The sequence below is a fragment of the Silurus meridionalis genome, chromosome 6, assembly GCF_014805685.1.
Source record: "Silurus meridionalis isolate SWU-2019-XX chromosome 6, ASM1480568v1, whole genome shotgun sequence".
Classification (NCBI taxonomy): domain Eukaryota; kingdom Metazoa; phylum Chordata; class Actinopteri; order Siluriformes; family Siluridae; genus Silurus; species Silurus meridionalis.
This window is the reverse complement of record NC_060889.1, coordinates 28,372,392-28,391,071: the sequence shown is the minus strand read 5'-3', so window position 1 is coordinate 28,391,071 and position 18,680 is coordinate 28,372,392. Positions and strand designations below refer to the sequence as shown.

The window sequence follows — 18,680 nt, the reverse complement described above, 5'->3', positions numbered from 1 at the left end:
TGTGTGATGTGAGAGTGTGCACTGTGTGTGTGTGTGTGTGTGTGATGTGGAGAGTGTGCACTGTGTGTGTGTGATGTGAAGAGTAAGGACTGTGTGTGTGGTATGTAAAGTGTGTGGACTGTGTGTGAGAGTTTGGAGTAGAGTGTACAGAGTGTGTGTCGCACATGGAGTATGTGTGAGAAGTTTTCTTGTTCAACCTCCAGCTGTTCAGCTGCCTGTGCTCCAGCATTGTAAGATCAAAGCTCGCTTTTATCTCTCTCTCTCTCTCTCTCTCTCTCTCTCTCTCTCTCACACACACACACACACACACACACACACACACACACACACACAGTTTCAAACTCTCATATACAGTGCATATGCCAGCACACTGTGTGTGTGTGTGTGTGTGTGTGTGTGTGTGTGTGTGTGTGTGTGTTGAATGCCAAGTTGGAATATTTACCCTCAACACAGCACACAATGCCACATATGCCACTGTACACACGCACACACACACACACACACACACACACACACACACACACACACAGAACGAGACAAATGTAGGTCAGAGACAAACACAGCGAGGGGTCAGGGAGCGTAACTGCACAGCGACTCCCTCCCAATGCAGATTATTCAAATGAGATGCATTTTGAGCACCGAGTCACGTTTCACCTCAATGCTTCTTTCATTTCCCTTTATCTCACACACACACACACACACACACACACACACACACACACACACACACACACACACAGTAGCTTCCAGGAGTCCAGGTTTGCTAGCAGTAGCTGCGTGCTACTTCATTGACTTGTCTTTTATGGTGTTCGAGAGACACGTTCATGTTCCTTTTGTTTTTATTCTACAAACTTGGTCATGTAGTGGAATAAAGGGTTCCGATGACCAAACATGACTTTATTTCCATTTAAAAAAATCCTTCTTTACACTGATGGTTCCTTCCTCCAAACGTTTAGCTGAACCTCTGTGTCTCTTGTGAAACTCTCTGAAGATGTTCTTCACTGGTTGGAGGTTTCTTTCTTTGTCCTCTCAGAGCAGTTTAAAAGGATTTAGGTGCAGTGACTGGGCAGGTCGTTCCATGAGAGACATCACGAGTGGTGGCAAAAGTCCACTCATCCTTCACTTAAGTAGAAGTGCAGATACTCATGTTTTAAAGACTCTGGTTAAAGTTGAACTTTTGACTACACTTTTTTACTCAAGTTAAAGTAAAGAAGTTTGAGTTCTGACATGTTCTAAAGTAAAGAGTAGTCATTATTACTACCTTCTTTCTTTCTGCTTCTCCCATTAGGGGTCGCCACAGCGGACCATCCGTATGTTTGATTTAGCACATGTTTTTACGCTGGATGCCCTTCCTGACGCAACCCTCCCCATTTATCCGGGCTTGGGACCGGCACTAAGGCTTGTGCAACCCTAATGGCTGGGGTTGGTTCCCTCACCGGGGATCGAACTCGGGACGCAGCGTTAAAAGCGCCGCATTCTGACCACTAGACCACCAGGGAACCAGTCGATAGTACTACCTAAATGTACCATATATTTATACATCATGTTAAAGTAATTATAGTGTTTTAAATTACATGAATCATTAGGACACCAAACAGAATCTTTGCTATGTTTCCACACGGATGGTAAATGAAGTGATACCGGAGCAACTGTACCTCTTTTAACTTTCATACGGATTAAACAATTTGAGAATATTTGTTTTCGATGTGAACTGTGTGTGTGTGTGTAAAGTGTGTGTAATGTGTGTTGTTGTGTAAAGTGTGGACTGTGTGTGTGACTGTGTGTGTGTGTGTAAAGTGTGTGGACTGTCTGTGTGCTGTGTGGTTTGTAGAGTGTGTGGACTGTGTGTATGGTGTGTTAAGTGTGTGGACTGTGTGTGTGTTGTGTAAAGTGTGTGGACCATGTTTGTGCTGTGTGTGGTGTGTAGAGTGTGTGGACTGTGTGTGGTGTGTAAAGTGTGGACTGTGTGTGTGTGTAAAGTGTGTGGACTGTGTGTGATGTTTCAAGTGTGATGTGTAGAGTGTGCACTGTGTTTGTGTGATGTGTAGAGTGTGGACTGTGTGTTTGATGTGTAGAGTGTGTGTTGTGTAAAGTGTGTGGACTGTGTGTGTGATGTGTAGAGTAAGGACTGTGTGTGATGTAGAGTAAGGACTGTGTGTGTGTGACTGTGTGTGTGTGTAAAGTGTGTGACTGTGTGTGTGATGTAGAGTAAGGACTGTGTGTGTGATGTGTAGAGTAAGGACTGTGTTTGTGTGATGTGTAGAGTAAGGACTGTGTGTGTGTGGTGTGTGGACTGTGTGTGGTGTGTAAAGTGTGTGACTGTGTGTGTGTAGAGTAAGGACTGTGTTTGTGTGATGTGTAGAGTAAGGACTGTGTGTGTGATGTGTAGAGTGTGTGGACTGTGTGTGTGGTGTGTAGAGTGTGTGTGTGTGTGTGTGGACTGTGTGTGTGTGTGTGTAAAGTGTGGACTGTGTGTGTGATGTGTAGAGTGCACTGTGTGTGTGATGTGGAGAGTGAGGACTGTGTGTGTATGTAAAGTGTGTGGACTGTGTGTGGTGTGGACTGTGTGTGTGTAAAGTGTGTGGACTGTGTGTATGATGTGTAGAGTGCACTGTGTGTGTGTGATGTGGAGAGTGAGGACTGTGTGTGTGGTGTGTAAAGTGTGCACTGTGTGAGTGTGTGTGTGTGTGGACTGTGTGTGTGTGTGTAAAGTGTGTGGACTGTGTATGATGTGTAGAGTGTGCACTGTGTGTGTGTGATGTGGAGAGTGAGGACTGTGTGTGTGTGTATGTAAAGTGTGTGACTGTGTGTGTGTGTGTGGACTGTGTGTGGTGTGTAAAGTGTGTGGACTGTGTGTATGATGTGTAGAGTGTGCACTGTGTGTGTGTGATGTGGAGAGTGAGGACTGTGTGTGTGTGTGATGTGAAGAGTAAGGACTGTGTGTGTGGTATGTAAAGTGTGTGGACTGTGTGTATGATGTGTAGAGTGTGCACTGTGTGTGTGTGATGTGGAGAGTGAGGACTGTGTGTGTGGTATGTAAAGAGTGAGGACTGTGTGTGTGTATGTAAAGTGTGTGGACTGTGTGTGTGTGTGTAAAGTGTGTGGACTGTGTGTGTGTGTGTAAAGTATGTGGACTGTGTGTATGATGTGTAAAGTGTGCACTGTGTGTGTGTGATGTGGAGAGTGTGCACTGTGTGTGTGTGATGTGAGAGTGTGCACTGTGTGAGTGTGTGTGTGTATGATGTGGGAGCGTGCATTGTGTGTGTGATGTCAAGTGTGAGGACTGTGTGTGGTATGTAAAGTGTGTGGACTGTGTGTGTGGTGTGTAAAGTGTGCACTGTGTGTGTGTGATGTGGAGAGTGTGCACTGTGTGTGTGTGTGTGTGTGTGTGTGATGTGGAGAGTGTGCACTGTGTGTGTGTGATGTGAAGAGTAAGGACTGTGTGTGTGGTATGTAAAGTGTGTGGACTGTGTGTGAGAGTTTGGAGTAGAGTGTACAGAGTGTGTGTCGCACATGGAGTATGTGTGAGAAGTTTTCTTGTTCAACCTCCAGCTGTTCAGCTGCCTGTGCTCCAGCATTGTAAGATCAAAGCTCGCTTTTATCTCTCTCTCTCTCTCTCTCTCTCTCTCTCTCTCTCTCACACACACACACACACACACACACACACACACACACACACACACACAGTTTCAAACTCTCATATACAGTGCATATGCCAGCACACTGTGTGTGTGTGTGTGTGTGTGTGTGTGTGTGTGTGTGTGTGTGTGTGTTGAATGCCAAGTTGGAATATTTACCCTCAACACAGCACACAATGCCACATATGCCACTGTACACACGCACACACACACACACACACACACACACACACACACACACACACACTGTGTGTGTGTGATGTAGAGTAAGGACTGTGTGTGTGTGTAAAGTGTGCACTGTGAGTGTGTGTGATGTGGAGAGTGAGGACTGTGTGTGAGAGTTTGGAGTAGAGTGTACAGAGTGTGTGTCGCACATGGAGTATGTGTGAGAAGTTTTCTTGTTCAACCTCCAGCTGTTCAGCTGCCTGTGCTCCAGCATTGTAAGATCAAAGCTCGCTTTTATCTCTCTCTCTCTCTCTCTCTCTCTCTCTCACACACACACACACACACACACACACACACACACACACACACACACACACACACACACAGTAGCTTCCAGGAGTCCAGGTTTGCTAGCAGTAGCTGCGTGCTACTTCATTGACTTGTCTTTTATGGTGTTCGAGAGACACGTTCATGTTCCTTTTGTTTTATTCTACAAACTTGGTCATGTAGTGGAATAAAGGGTTCGATGACCAAACATGACTTTATTTCCATTTAAAAATCCTTCTTTACACTGATGGTTCCTTCCTCCAAACGTTTAGCTGAACCTCTGTGTCTCTTGTGAAACTCTCTGAAGATGTTCTTCACTGGTTGGAGGTTTCTTTCTTTGTCCTCTCAGAGCAGTTTAAAAGGATTTAGGTGCAGTGACTGGGCAGGTCGTTCCATGAGAGACATCACGAGTGGTGGCAAAAGTCCACTCATCCTTCACTTAAGTAGAAGTGCAGATACTCATGTTTTAAAGACTCTGGTTAAAGTTGAACTTTTGACTACACTTTTTTACTCAAGTTAAAGTAAAGAAGTTTGAGTTCTGACATGTTCTAAAGTAAAGAGTAGTCATTATTACTACCTTCTTTCTTTCTGCTTCTCCCATTAGGGGTCGCCACAGCGGACCATCCGTATGTTTGATTTAGCACATGTTTTTACGCTGGATGCCCTTCCTGACGCAACCCTCCCCATTTATCCGGGCTTGGGACCGGCACTAAGGCTTGTGCAACCCTAATGGCTGGGGTTGGTTCCCTGACCGGGGATCGAACCCGGGACGCAGCGTTAAGAGCGCCGCAGTCTGACCACTAGACCACCAGGGAACCAGTCGATAGTACTACCTAAATGTACCATATATTTATACATCATGTTAAAGTAATTATAGTGTTTTAAATTACATGAATCATTAGGACACCAAACAGAATCTTTGCTGTTTCCACACGGATGGTAAATGAAGTGATACCGGAGCAACTGTACCTCTTTTAACTTTCATACGGATTAAACAATTTGAGAATATTTGTTTTCGATGTGAACTGGTTTATGTAAAAGGCATAAAAGGTTTCTATACATATATTTATTGTCTGTGAGGCAAATATTTACTGATATTCAGGTTGTTTTATTTGTGTTTGTGAAGGAAGGCGACATGGCGAAGAGCGCCCCCTGTCTGTTTACTTTATTTTACAACAGAACAGCGTTTTGTTCTAATTATAAGTGCAAACAAATAAAAGTAGACATTTTACAGATTCGAATGATGTATTGCTCTTATCTGTACGATCAAAAAAGACAGTAATTTAAGTTTGTTTTGCCAATATGAGAAAAAGGATCACACAACGCCCCTCTGAGTCTCCGCCTCACACTTTGAGTGGATTTTTTAATTATTATCATAATAAATTTGAAAACATAAACAACAATGCCAGAGGTATAAAAAGAAACTAGATTTAGCACAGTGTCTCTGTAGCTGCTCAACCTGTACTGGAAATACCATTTGTTTTGTGCATGCATGAAAGCGCTAAAGAATCCATAGAGCTAGTTTTAGCCGCTAACCAGGAAGTGGCCAGTGGCTAAATCTAGAGATATGGATTTTTAGCGTTTTATGTCAGGTTTCAAGAATTTCTCTTAAAAGGGGAAAATCCTGACAATTCCACACATCGAGGGAGTGAATGAATGAATGAATGAAGGTTGGAAGGAATGAAGACATTTATTAAAGTCTGCTGAAATAAATAGAACAGTTTAGTAGATCAGATCTTTAGAAAATTAAATATTTAATGTAATATACACACAAACACACCCACGTTCCTCTTTCCCTCTCTTATTTTTCTCTTTCTTTCTTTCTTTCTTTCTTTCTTTCTTTCTTTCTTTCTTTCTTTCTTTCTTTCTTTCTTTCTTTCTTTCTTTCTTTCTTTCTTTCTTTCTTTCTTTCTTTCTTTCTTTCTTCCTTCAGCCACATATTTGCTTCCTCCCACAACAGCTCTTCACAGGAACAGTTAATTGATCAAATCTACTTCAAAAAAACAAATCTTCCAGTCTTAAACATGACCTACATACATCATGAATATGTTATGAATGTTCTATTTATTATCTTCAGAGGAGTGACTGCTTTTTTTGAAGTAGCACAAGAATACTGATTTCTACAATAAATGTGAGTATTGTAGAATATGTGTCTAGTTTCATGTGTCATTCAATACATGTGTCTAGTTTATATAGACACATGTAGAATACTAGTGCCAGTGATCAGTAATGGAGGTATTAGAGGTACAGTATCAGTATACAGTACATGACGTATAAAGTGTCAGGCTGTGGAAGAGTTACTACTGGTTTGTTAGAACTTTCTGAGGAAAAGGTCTCTCTCTCTCTCTCTCTCTCTCTCTCTCTCTCTTATATATATATATATATATATATATATATATATATATATATATATATATATATATGAAATTGTCATCGTAGGTGCATGTCCACTGTGAGAGACATAATCTAAAAAAAAAAATCCAGAAATCACAATGTATAATTTTTTAGCTATTTATTTGTATGATACAGCTGCAAATAAGTATTTGAACACCTGAGAAAGTCAATGTTAATATTCGGTACAGTAGCCTTTGTTTGCAATTACAGAGGTCAAACGTTTCCTGTAGTTTTTCACCAGGTTTGCACACACTGCAGGAGGGATTTTGGCCCACTCCTCCACACAGATCTTCTCTAGATCAGTCAGGTTTCTGGCCTGTCGCTGAGAAACACGGAGTTTGAGCGCCCTCCATATATTCTCTATTGGGTTTAGGTCTGAAAATTGGCTAGGCCACACCAGAACCTTGATATGCTTCTTACAGAGTCACTCCTTGGTTATCCTGGCTGTGTGCTTCGGGTTATTGTCATGTTGGAAGACCAAGCCTCGACCCATCTTCAATGCTCTAACTGAGGGAAGGAGGTTGTTCCCCAAAATCTCGCAATACATGGCCCCGGTCATCCTCTCCTTAATACAGTGCAGTCGCCCTGTCCCATGTGCAGAAAAACACCCCCAAAGCATGATGCTACCACCCCCATGCTTCACAGTAGGGATGGTGTTCTTGGGATGGTAATCATCATTCTTCTTCCTCCAAACACGTCTAGCTTCTTCCATTTTCTAATGATTGCTCCAACAGTGGACCTTTTTTCACCAAGCTGCTTGGCAATTTCCCCGTAGCCCTTTCCAGCCTTGTGGAGGTGTACAATTTTGTCTCTAGTGTCTTTGGACATCTCTTTGATCCTGGCCATGTTAGTAGTTGGATTCTTATTGATTGTATGGGGTGGACAGGTGTCTTTATGCAGCTAACGACCTCAAACAGGTGCATCTAATTTAGGATAATAAATGTAGTGGAGGTGGACATTTTAAAGGCAGACTAACAGGTCTTTGAGGGTCAGAATTCTAGCTGATAGACAGGTGTTCAAATACTTATTTGCAGCTGTATCATACAAATAAATAGTTAAAAAATCATATATTGTGATTTCTGGATTTTTTTTTTTAGATTATGTCTCTCACAGTGGACATGCACCTACGATGACAATTTCAGACCCCTCCATGATTTCTAAGTGGGAGAACTTGCAAAATAGCAGGATTTTCAAAAACTTATTTTCCTTACTGTATATATATATATATATATATATGCGGCTGAAAGAAGGAAAGAAAGAAAGAAAGAAAGAAAGAAAGAAAGAAAGAAAGAAAGAAAGAAAGAAAGAAAGAAAGAAAGAAAGAAAGAAAGAAAGAAAGAGAGAAAGAAAAAAAGTCTAAAGTGATAAAAATATCCAGAAGCCTAAAGTGATAGAAGAAAGAAAAGAGGGAAAGAAAAAAGCAAATCAGAGACAATGGAGCTGCAGTGTGTGTAAAGCCTGGGACACTGAAGGGTACAGTGATGGAGGAAGAGAATGAAAGAAATAACAAAATGGCAGGGAAATAAGAGTGAACAGGGGATAAAAAAAGAAAGGAGGCAAGAAAAAGAAAAGATGAGGGAATCTAGGGAACCTCGTCCTTATTCAGGTGACACTAAAAGTCCATTCATTATAGTTCCATCATTGTTGAGGACCGTCATCCATCATCTGTTCACTGATGGACACGAGTGTAAAAAAGGCTCTAAGCCTTTGTAGAAAAAGATTGATATTAATAATATATTAAATCTAAATTTATCTTCATGGTTCTTGAAGTCTGGCATTTCCCTACTCTAACTGTAGAGAGACTCTGCCTTATATTCTCTCTCCAACTCTCCCTGTCTCTGTTTGCCATGTGAATGATGTCTTAATCTCTCGAAGTGCCTTTTTTAATCTGCCATTAGGCCTGTTTAAATAAGACCTATTCCACAAATCCACTCCATAAACAGCATGATCAACCCCCACCCCAAGATCCAACTGCCTACCTTCCCTTTCTGACACACACACACACACACACACACACACACACACACACACACACACACACACACACACACAGACAGAAAAAGATAGAGAGAAAGAAAGATGGTTGACATGATGTTAACACATCACATGCTCACACCTCTCTGATCCTCTTCTCACTGTCTCTGCTGAAAACCAGGCCTGACCTCGTTTTCAGGGCTGTGAAAGGTGATTCCTGTCTGCCCTTTACCCCAAGATTAATGAAACTGTGTGGGTGAAGAAATCCCCCTCTTCTGTGGACGTCTGGAAGAGACAGATAATGAAGCTAGAAGAGTATCTGTGGATATCAAATAAGGGCCAGGGAGGTTGTGGAGGGGGTGTAGGAAAGGGTCAGGGAGGCTGGGGGTATGGAAGTGAGTCTGGTGCAAGAGAGGAAGGAAGGGAGGAAGGAAGGAAGGAATGAATGAAGGAAAGAAAGAAAGAAAGAAAGAAAGAAAGAAAGAAAGAAAGAAAGAAAGAAAGAAAGAAAGAAAGAAAGAAAGAAAGAAAGAAAGAAAGAAAGAAAGAAAGAAAGTGTCAGAGAGAATTTGTTGGTTGAATCTGACACAGGATCAGTCACTCGAGTCACAGAAGTTTGGTTTGTTATATCTTAATATCATCTTGTAAGATGATCTGTTGGTTTTCTGAGAGAATGAATTTGGCCCTGAGCATAGAAAGCCTTGAAATCAGTACTGTGGCTTTGGCAGTGGTCTTATAAGTTTAAAATGAGCTTGAAAGATCTTGATCTGTGGACCTAGAGTCGATGTTTTGTGGGTATGGGTTAGAGTCTATATGTTTGGTAGAAAGTCTGTGAGTCTGAAAGTGAATTTACATTTCAAATTAGTTTGTATTTCTAAAGATCTATATATCTGAAAGAGCAGAGATACAGAAGAGGCACTGAGTGGTCTGGCTGAGAGGGATTGATGATCCATCTGTGGGTATGGTGGAGGATATTTGGGTCTGGAAATGACACTTTTTCACTTCAGGATCCCTCTTCATGGTAAACATCTAAGCCACGAATGGTGAAATTCCATGCTTTTGAAACAGAAGCATTTCGATGGGTTAGTGTGGAAGCCGACAGGGGTCAGCTGTTAAAAAAATCTAGAACAAAAAAGGTTAATCACTCCCCCAATTAAAGAATTAAAGAAACAGCCAACACTAGTAAATTATTTTGAGTGTATTGATTTATAAAATATATGAAAATAAAGAGAGAGTCAGGTAGCAATAATGTGAATGGAAACACCAACAAGTTCACACTGGATATATATATATATATATATATATATATATATATATATATATATATATATACACCAACAAGTTCACACTGGATATATATATATATATATATATATATATATATATATATATATATATATATATATATATATATATATATATATATATATATATATGTATGGACTTGTGATGGCTCCTGGCTCAGCGGTACATTCCTGCCTCCTACACATGAAAACTTTTGTGTGTGTGTTGATGACTGTGTTCTGCCTCACTTTAATGCATGTTCACTAAATAGCCATCATCCCGGATTTCTAGCCTTCAGAACAGTTGCTATGGCTACCTCCAGCAAAGGGGAGGTTCTGAAAGCTGCCTTTCTGCTCAGAGTGTTAAAAGAAGTGCAGCAGCACACTTGGCATGAATCATCACGCTGACCTCAAGATTTTCACCCACCGTTACTATGGTGAACAAATCTATCACGATAAATCAGTTATTTAAAAGTGGCTCGGGACAGAAGTGTTTGCAATTATTCCTGTTCAAAGCAGAAAATGTCAGAACTCCAGCATTGCTGACATTTGGATTTTTGCTTCCGGTAACAAGAGCAAATTCAGTCTACGGAGACCTCGGTCATTAGCTAATGAACTGAATTGATTTGAGGGATGGTAATAAAGTAGAATGGGGTAGAACGCCACCTAGCAGTGGGATTTCTTGTAAAGAATTGAAAAAATTTTAGTTTTTGTGAGGTTGTGAGGAAAAAAATAAACAAAAAAACATCTACGTTCGGCAGGCTGAGACACCTTGTTAAAAAGGAACTCAAATAATAACTCAAATAATTACTCTTAACAACCGGGGTATACAGAAAAGGGTCCAACACCAAAACACCAAACCTCTTTTTGGATTAGGAGACCACGTCAGTTTCTGATCCCTTCCACAGACTCATCCATACTGGACAGTTGGAGATTGGTGTGGAGTCTGGTATGTATATCCATATACATTTATAACATAATCACAATCTATGTAGGTCACGTTCAGACTGGTGTTTACCTGTGAAGAATCTAAAAACCTTTGTTTTTTGTGGGGTTGTGTGTGAAACCAGTGGTGGACAAAGTACTCAAACCATGTACTTGAGTTAAAGTAGAAATAAAATTATTACTCTAGTGAAATTGCTTCTTTTTAACTTTCACTTGTGTAAAAGTACAAACAGTGTTTGCCTTATTTGCCTGCACTAATGTTACCATTATAATTTTTTGTCACAAGACAAAAGACTTGAATGTGACTCTCAGCACACTGATCTATTAATAGAATGATATTAATGAGTCAAACACTAATTAATATCTATTATAATTATCATGAGCCCGAAACCTATAAATGAATCATGTAAATAAGGGTGTTGTGGTGAGTTCGAGTCTGGAGTTTCTTTTATTCCTTTCAAAATGTTCTGTTGGCTGTTGAACTGTATGTTGGTGATCAGTAGATACCAGTAATCAAAACAGAGCACGAACTCGACCCTGATTGGTGACTTGCTGCGTGTTTGACCAGTTTCGTTTTTATCTACTCATAAATAAAAAGGAACGAATGATTTCACAAAATGTAGTTGGGCAAGATATTAAACTTTGAAATGTCGTGAGGTTACAGTAAAAGTCTCCCCAAATAGAAATAATTCAGTAAAGTACAGATACATAAGAAAGCAACTTAAGTACAGTAAGAAATTACCTCGTTTCTGGCCTCCCCTGGTGAAAACAAATATGATGGTTAAACGTCAGTCTAGTGGTTTCGTGAACACATAAACAGGAAGTAGAGATATAGGACATACCAGTTCCTCATGTTTACCCAAACAGGAAAAAGTGAAACAGCACAGTTGCACCACTGCTAAGTTACTGTGTTTATAAACATGGCTGGTCATATCTGACTGAAACTGCACACAGATACATAGTCACAGAGAAATGCTGACATGCTAACTCACGCTAACTGGGATTTCAGGGTAAGACTTTAGCCGTAGCACCGATCCTGGTGTGCATGTGATTATTAGATACATGTAAGTAGATGCATGGCACAGATTATTTCGCTTTTATGTCTTTTTTTGGACACAGTTTAACTAGTTTCAGTATTACTTGAATTATTTTATTAATGGTAGCTTAGTGGTTAAAGCATTGGGCTTCAATCCAAAGATCGTGAGTTCAAATCTTAGCCATACCAGGCTGCCACTCTTGGGCCCCTGAGCAAGGCCCTTAACCCCATAGCTGCTCAGTTGTATGAATGATGAAAAAGATGTAAGTCGCTCTGGATAAGGGCATCTGCCGAATGCCATAAATGTAAGCTGTGGTGAGTCCAGAGCCAATTCCTAGAACAATGAACACAGACATTCAGTATAGGACACCACACACACACACAAACACACACACACACACACACACACACACACACACACACACACACACACAGTATGCAAAAGCAATCCTAAAGGAACTAAATAAAACCTTATCCTGATATGAGGACACTCATTGGAAACTTTGTACACAGTAATTTGAGTTCATGATAATTCTATGGATTCCTTAAGTTATGAATGAATATGACAGGCTGACGTTTCTGTTCTGTATATCAGTTCTTCATATCAAACATCAGAATAAACATAAAAGTGTCTCAGTGATTTCACTTGTGGAATGGTTGCGGGTACAAAATGGGCTGATTTTTACACAGGAATTTTAGATATAACAGTAGTGTTTACACATTACGGTGCAAAAAAAACAAAAAAAACATCCAGTCATGTATGTATATATATATATATATATATATATATATATATATATATATATATATATATATATATATATGTGTGTGTGTGTGTGTGTGTGTGTGTGTGTATATATATATATATATATTTGTACCCGCAACCATATATGACCATATTACATATATGACATAAATGTTCATATATATATTACATATATGAAAATATTAAATAAAACATTTTGAAATATATGTGGCATATATGTACAAGTATCTGAAATATATTTCTATATCTGTGAAATCCAAACATGAACATGCTGCAATATATCATTTTTCAGTATGGGATTTTTGCAGGCTGAAACACCTTGGTAATGATGAAGGTTAGAGGAAAATTTGAGCAGCCAGAAAGGGTAAAGTAGCTTAAATAATCACTCTTTACAAAGACAAGCATCTCAGCATCCACAAACACCAAACATGGGGGTGGAAGAGCTACGATCGAGGAAAACCAAGAGACAAGAGTCTGAGGCTGTCACTGGCACTGACTCATCCATACTGGACATTTGAGGAATGGTGTGGAGTCTGGATTTGAAGTAAATACATAAAATCTGCATATTTTTCTTGCATCTATACCCAATGAATCAATCATTTACATAATTTTTTAAGCAAGCAAACAATAAAAACTCACACACACACACACACACACACACACACACACACACACACACACACACACAGTAAAGTGTCCCGTCTCTTTTCCCCTGAGCTCTAGACGGAGATCATTTCTGATTTCTGTAATTGCCTTTGCATTGCTTTGTCATTGATATGCATGAGAGTGCACGCTTCGAGAGCGCGTTTGCATCATTACCATCGAGCCCCTGTTTTTGGAGGATCTGGGTCAAGGGTCAACTTTACATCCAGGTCAAAAGATCAACCTGTATTCATCAATAACGATTTTCGGAGCCGTCATTGAAGACGGGATTATTCACACAGGAGGAGGTTTGGAGTTTTCCAGGCTTGTTTAGACGTGATTATTGACCAACTGTTTAGAAACAGTCCATCATAATCACAGAGGTGGGAATTCGTGATTTGGTTGCAATCTGCCAGGATGGCGTTGGCTGGGTTTTTGGCGAATCGTTCGCCTCTGGCAGCTTGTTTTGTTTGTGCTGTCATTTATCATGCAATCACAACCATAAAGCCTTCGCTGCCAGCTGGTGAAGGATTTGCGAAGGTTGTTATGTTGCCGCCATGTTTGAATGCGTGTCTCCAGAGGTTGCCTGAATGTTCTCTTGACTTAAATTGCATAGTCTGTATGATCAAATTCTATTTCATTTTCACTTTTCCACTTCACTGGGCATGACCAGCTGGATACTCATCAGTAGCTGCACAATCTTGTTACACCCATCTTTCACATATTCAATTAAAACAGTAAGGTTATCAAAATCAAGTGGTTTCTTTTGCACCAAAATGGTTGACTGCTAATAACATTCCCCATTAACACCTAAATAAAGGGTTACATTAAACAAATGAGGAGAGATTAAGGAGCTAGAGGAGATCTCCTGTAATGAGGCCACTACTCTTCATGACATGAGTAAGTATAATAAGTTACTGTATCAACCCAGATACTGTTTTAAGGAAATGTGCTTCAAAAAATATTCACATATTTCTGTTTCTCTTTTGTCCCATCAACAGTGAATTTTCACTGTGGAAACTCCTAATCTAGTCAAGACTTACAATCTTATTTCTAGCCTTAAAAATCATATTGATCTTATTTTAAGAAGAAAATACTATGCAAGAGAAGATTGTGAAAGGTTTTTATGAATGTTTGAAGGATATTTCTCTTATTATTTTTACTTCGAAAGTTAGCAAAGTCTAAAGTTTGTGATTTTACCTGCAAATTGAGATTAATTACCATCAAAGACATCATTTGAGACCAGCCTTGTATCTGTTAAGCCTTTATTTTAGCTGTAATAACATGGTTTTAAACTTTTTGGACTTTTACACATTTGGGACTTGATCATTTTCAAGCTGATTTCAACACTGAAGTCTTTGAAGGAATAAACCACTTTTCCTCTTATGCACTTTATTAATCCATTTATTAATCCATCCATTTTTAATTACAAAATTACATAATTATCCTACATAGCTGAAAAAAAAACTGTAATGGTAATGTAATGGTTGAACTGGTTATAATGAGAATTGTATTGGTTTTGATGGAATCCAATTCTGCCACCCATTTGGTAACGTGTACATTACTTGGATCTACAGGACATCATTAGGGACCATTCGGACATCAGTGAGCCTCAAGTAGGTTTATACACTTGTTTTCTTTGGTTTGATGATCATAATTAAATGATGTACACAAACACATGAAGTAACGGAAACCATTTGGTGAACAGGTTTGTGGTGGTTTTTGTAGTGGAACCCATTATATCTGTCATGGTTTTATTGGTGTTCTTACTGACCAAGCTTGTAGTTTTGTCTCTGTCTTTTTTGTCTTTAAATGAATTAAACAAAGAAAGGTGTATAGCTGACACTGGAGACACTATTCCAGAATGACACATCCAAAGCCAGTTCCATGAATATATGCTTTACATGAACTGGATTGGAAGATCTCCTGCTGTAGAGCTCCAACCTATTAAACATCATGACTGCAGCCCAGGCCTCCTTACCCAAATCTCAACAAAATGTAGTGAAACATCTTCCCAGAAGAGTGGAGCTTATTTTAACAGCAAATGAAGATTCAATGTGGAGTGTGATATCAAAAAGCACATACGGTCAGGTGTCCACAAACTTTGGTCCATAGAGTCATTATCAGCAAAGTGAGAAATGCCTATTCATACGGAAAGAAAAGAACGAAAAATGAAAGGACATTTGAAAATGTGCAAAGACTTTTTTCCCGAAACAACACTATATGGTGCTATATCAGTTTGCACACACACACACACACACACACACACACACACTGCTGCGAGGTCGCAATGATCATCTGATGTATATTTGTGTGATTTATAAGCATGAAGAATACACTCGGGTGAGTCTGACAGGCGGAGCACTAGGGGTGAAGATTAAATCTGTTGCCGATAATAAACTGCATGTGTGTGTGTGTGTGTGTGTGTGTGTGTGTGTGTTTGTGCACGGGTGTGTGTGTGCAATGTGGCCAGAGACAGCAGACATAAGGGATCAGCCAAGGAGCATGTGGGGAAACTCCTGGATTAACAGCCAATACACAATGGACCACATGGCCGTCATCCTCAGACCTCATGCTCAGCAATAAGGCTGTATTTCTGTGTAACCACAAAAAATCAACATGAACATATAAAAATGCAGGATTATATAATATATAAAACATGTAAAATACACCATATGGACAAAGGAGTGTGAAAATCTGTGCCTTCTGAACATTCCATTCCACATTTAGTCCACACTGGGATTCAAGATAGGGTTCTCCAGGGATCTCCAGACAGAACACGTCAATGATAAATAATCAAGCATGCGGTTTGAACCTTTTATTGGAGATAACATACCGGAACGAGTGTATTAAAACAATCTGTGTGAGAATGGGTTCAACCAAAAGTGTTGAACACACAATATATCATAAATCTCACATCTTTTCAGTGTAACCTCTACCAGAATAAAACACCCAAAGGGAATCCCCAGAACAGGATAAACCCCCATCACCAAGAAAGATTAGCTAAACATCAGATGTTATAGAATTTATAGTCATAGATGTACAAAGGTTGTTATGATGGTAAATCTGTCTTTTTTATACCATCCGTACATGTTTGTAAAATAGTAATCAGACATTTTAGTGAATGCATATGCTGTATTGATTTCCCTTCAGACACCATCAGTCTTCAGAGGAATCAGCATTCACACACCATTATGAGAGCGATTGTGATAAGGGGAATTGTTAATCCTCTTTCTCCCTTTTCTTTCTGAATGGAGGAAGGATAAGCCTCATGTAGATCTCTATAGCGTCTCTCCTGCATTACTCTCCACGCATTTTAATATCTCTCTCATAGCCACTCCCAATAAACTCTCTTCACTGCCCCTTTCTATGGAAGTCAAAAAGGTTTGTGATGCCTCAAAATCTGTCTTGTCCTACTGGAAGGCTCGATTCAAATCATGTAGCTTTTGTTGCCATTTCTGAAATATAAGTAAAACAGTGAAATTGACCATTGTAAATACTGTACATGGTGTACAGGCTGCAGCCACACAAAAGACTTTCAGCAGGAAAAATCTCTTAGAGCATCTGCTACGAGTACAGGCGACAATCAGATATGATATGTTATGACATGATTGTTAAAATATACAGTCAAAAAAATGTACACAGCAAAACTGGACACCAATTTAGTCAGTGTACTAGATCTTAGATTTCCTAAAAAGGTCACATTGTGACGTTTCAAGCATTTAGGGAAGTTGTATTTCAGTGGTTACTGATCAGATAATCGGGGGTGCTGTATCATCGCTGACCCTGTTCTCTGACCCCAGCTTCCCAACATCACTGGGATATGCAAAGAAAGAAAAGCAATAAAAAGCCAATTTACCCCCTTTTCACCTGATATCAATTCACAGGACAGGGTTACCAAAGCTAAACTTTGGAATGCTGCAAAATGCCAAACTATTCATGAGAATGAATGGAAGTCTATGGAAGTGTGACTGTGGTCACATTCAGACTTTTTTTGAAGAAAACACTAACACGCTAATACTGGAAGCAACCAGAAATGTGGCATCAGGTTACCGAAGAAATTACACAATCATTTTATAAACATTCATTTTAATTGTGACATATAATTGCATATAATTGTGACTATAATAAGTGCTTCCACCATCTTGGATTTTCTGAATAGTTTCAAGATGTGACGTTGATCTTCGATGGATCATGTCACCATCTGATACATCACTAAACTGAACTGAAATATAAACATTACAAGAGTATAAATTAAGTGGGATGGAAAGTGTAGTGTGATACCATCACTTTAATCCTGCCTGAATGTAATGTAGAATTTATGCAAGACACCAAAAAACACCAAGCTTCAAATTGATGGGCAATGTGTCAAATATGTCTATCACACTCAAACACGACACAATAAAACCCTGTAAAGTGGGATCAAATAGTCAGCATGTGGAAAATAAACCTTCTCTTATAGTGACAAGGAAATTCCTCTTACATTTATACACTTTTAATAGTCATATGATATAAAATTATAGCTTTAAAGAGATAAATAGGTTATCAAATTGTAATTTATAGATGTAGTGCCTATAATATTATCCTTAATGAGCACACTAGTGGTGATAATAGCAAGAAATGAGAAAGAAACCTTGAAAGGAACCAGACTCAAGAGGAACCCATTATCATCTGGATGGCAACAAATATCCATTTATTACAGTACTATTATTGTTGAGGTGGACTGTTTAGTAAACACGAGAATGTTTAACTTTGTGTATCACGTCTATGTTCACCATGTGGTAGCTCTGTGGTTAAATTGTTGAACTTCTGATAAGAAGGTTGTACGTTCAGACCCCAACAACACCAACTGCTGGGTCCTTGAGCAGGGAGGTTCACTCACAACTGCTCAGTTTTATAATGTGTCTGAAATCACTTACTCGTTTACTAAGCCCTATAAAGTGCATCACAATGGAGTTTACTATATAATACAAAGGATGAGTGTGCATTGTAGGTACGAATGAGTGAACGAATGTAGGGAACTAAGTTGTTTACTCAAAATTCGAACTCCACTAAAAAATGATAACCCCTGAAATATCGCACTTTGTAGGAGTGGTTTTAGAAACAGCTTTAATGTAGGTTGCTTTGGATAGGTGCGTCTACTAAATACCGTTAATGTAAAATCTATTTCAAATGCCGTCACTGGTAATGATAGCAAAATCATCATCGGACAAGCAAAATGATACTTTCCAGGAGTATTTGTTGACTTTTTTTTTACTGATTTTCACTTACTTCAGTAAAGTATATGAAAACAAAGAAGACATACCAATTTCATCCAAAACAACACTTAACGGTAAACAACACATTAATAGGTGCAAGCTAGCTAGAAACAGTAAATTCAATATATCTCCTTTTTTATCTACAGTATTTCTGCTAGCAGATCAAAAAGAGCCATAACATTTAGCTATATTGTGTCTGAAATATCCCTCAGTCTGTATTTGTCTCTTTTTTTATATAGAACTAATTATATA

The 18,680-nt window shown here is 39.2% G+C and overlaps 1 non-coding gene across 1 annotated transcript; it reads right to left on the bottom strand.

The window, feature by feature from the left end:
• Positions 1-4,873: 4,873 nt before the first annotated feature.
• On the bottom strand, positions 4,874-4,945 carry trnak-cuu. Its single transcript has one exon. It is a non-coding gene; the product is annotated as a tRNA-Lys (tRNA).
• Positions 4,946-18,680: the final 13,735 nt, after the last annotated feature.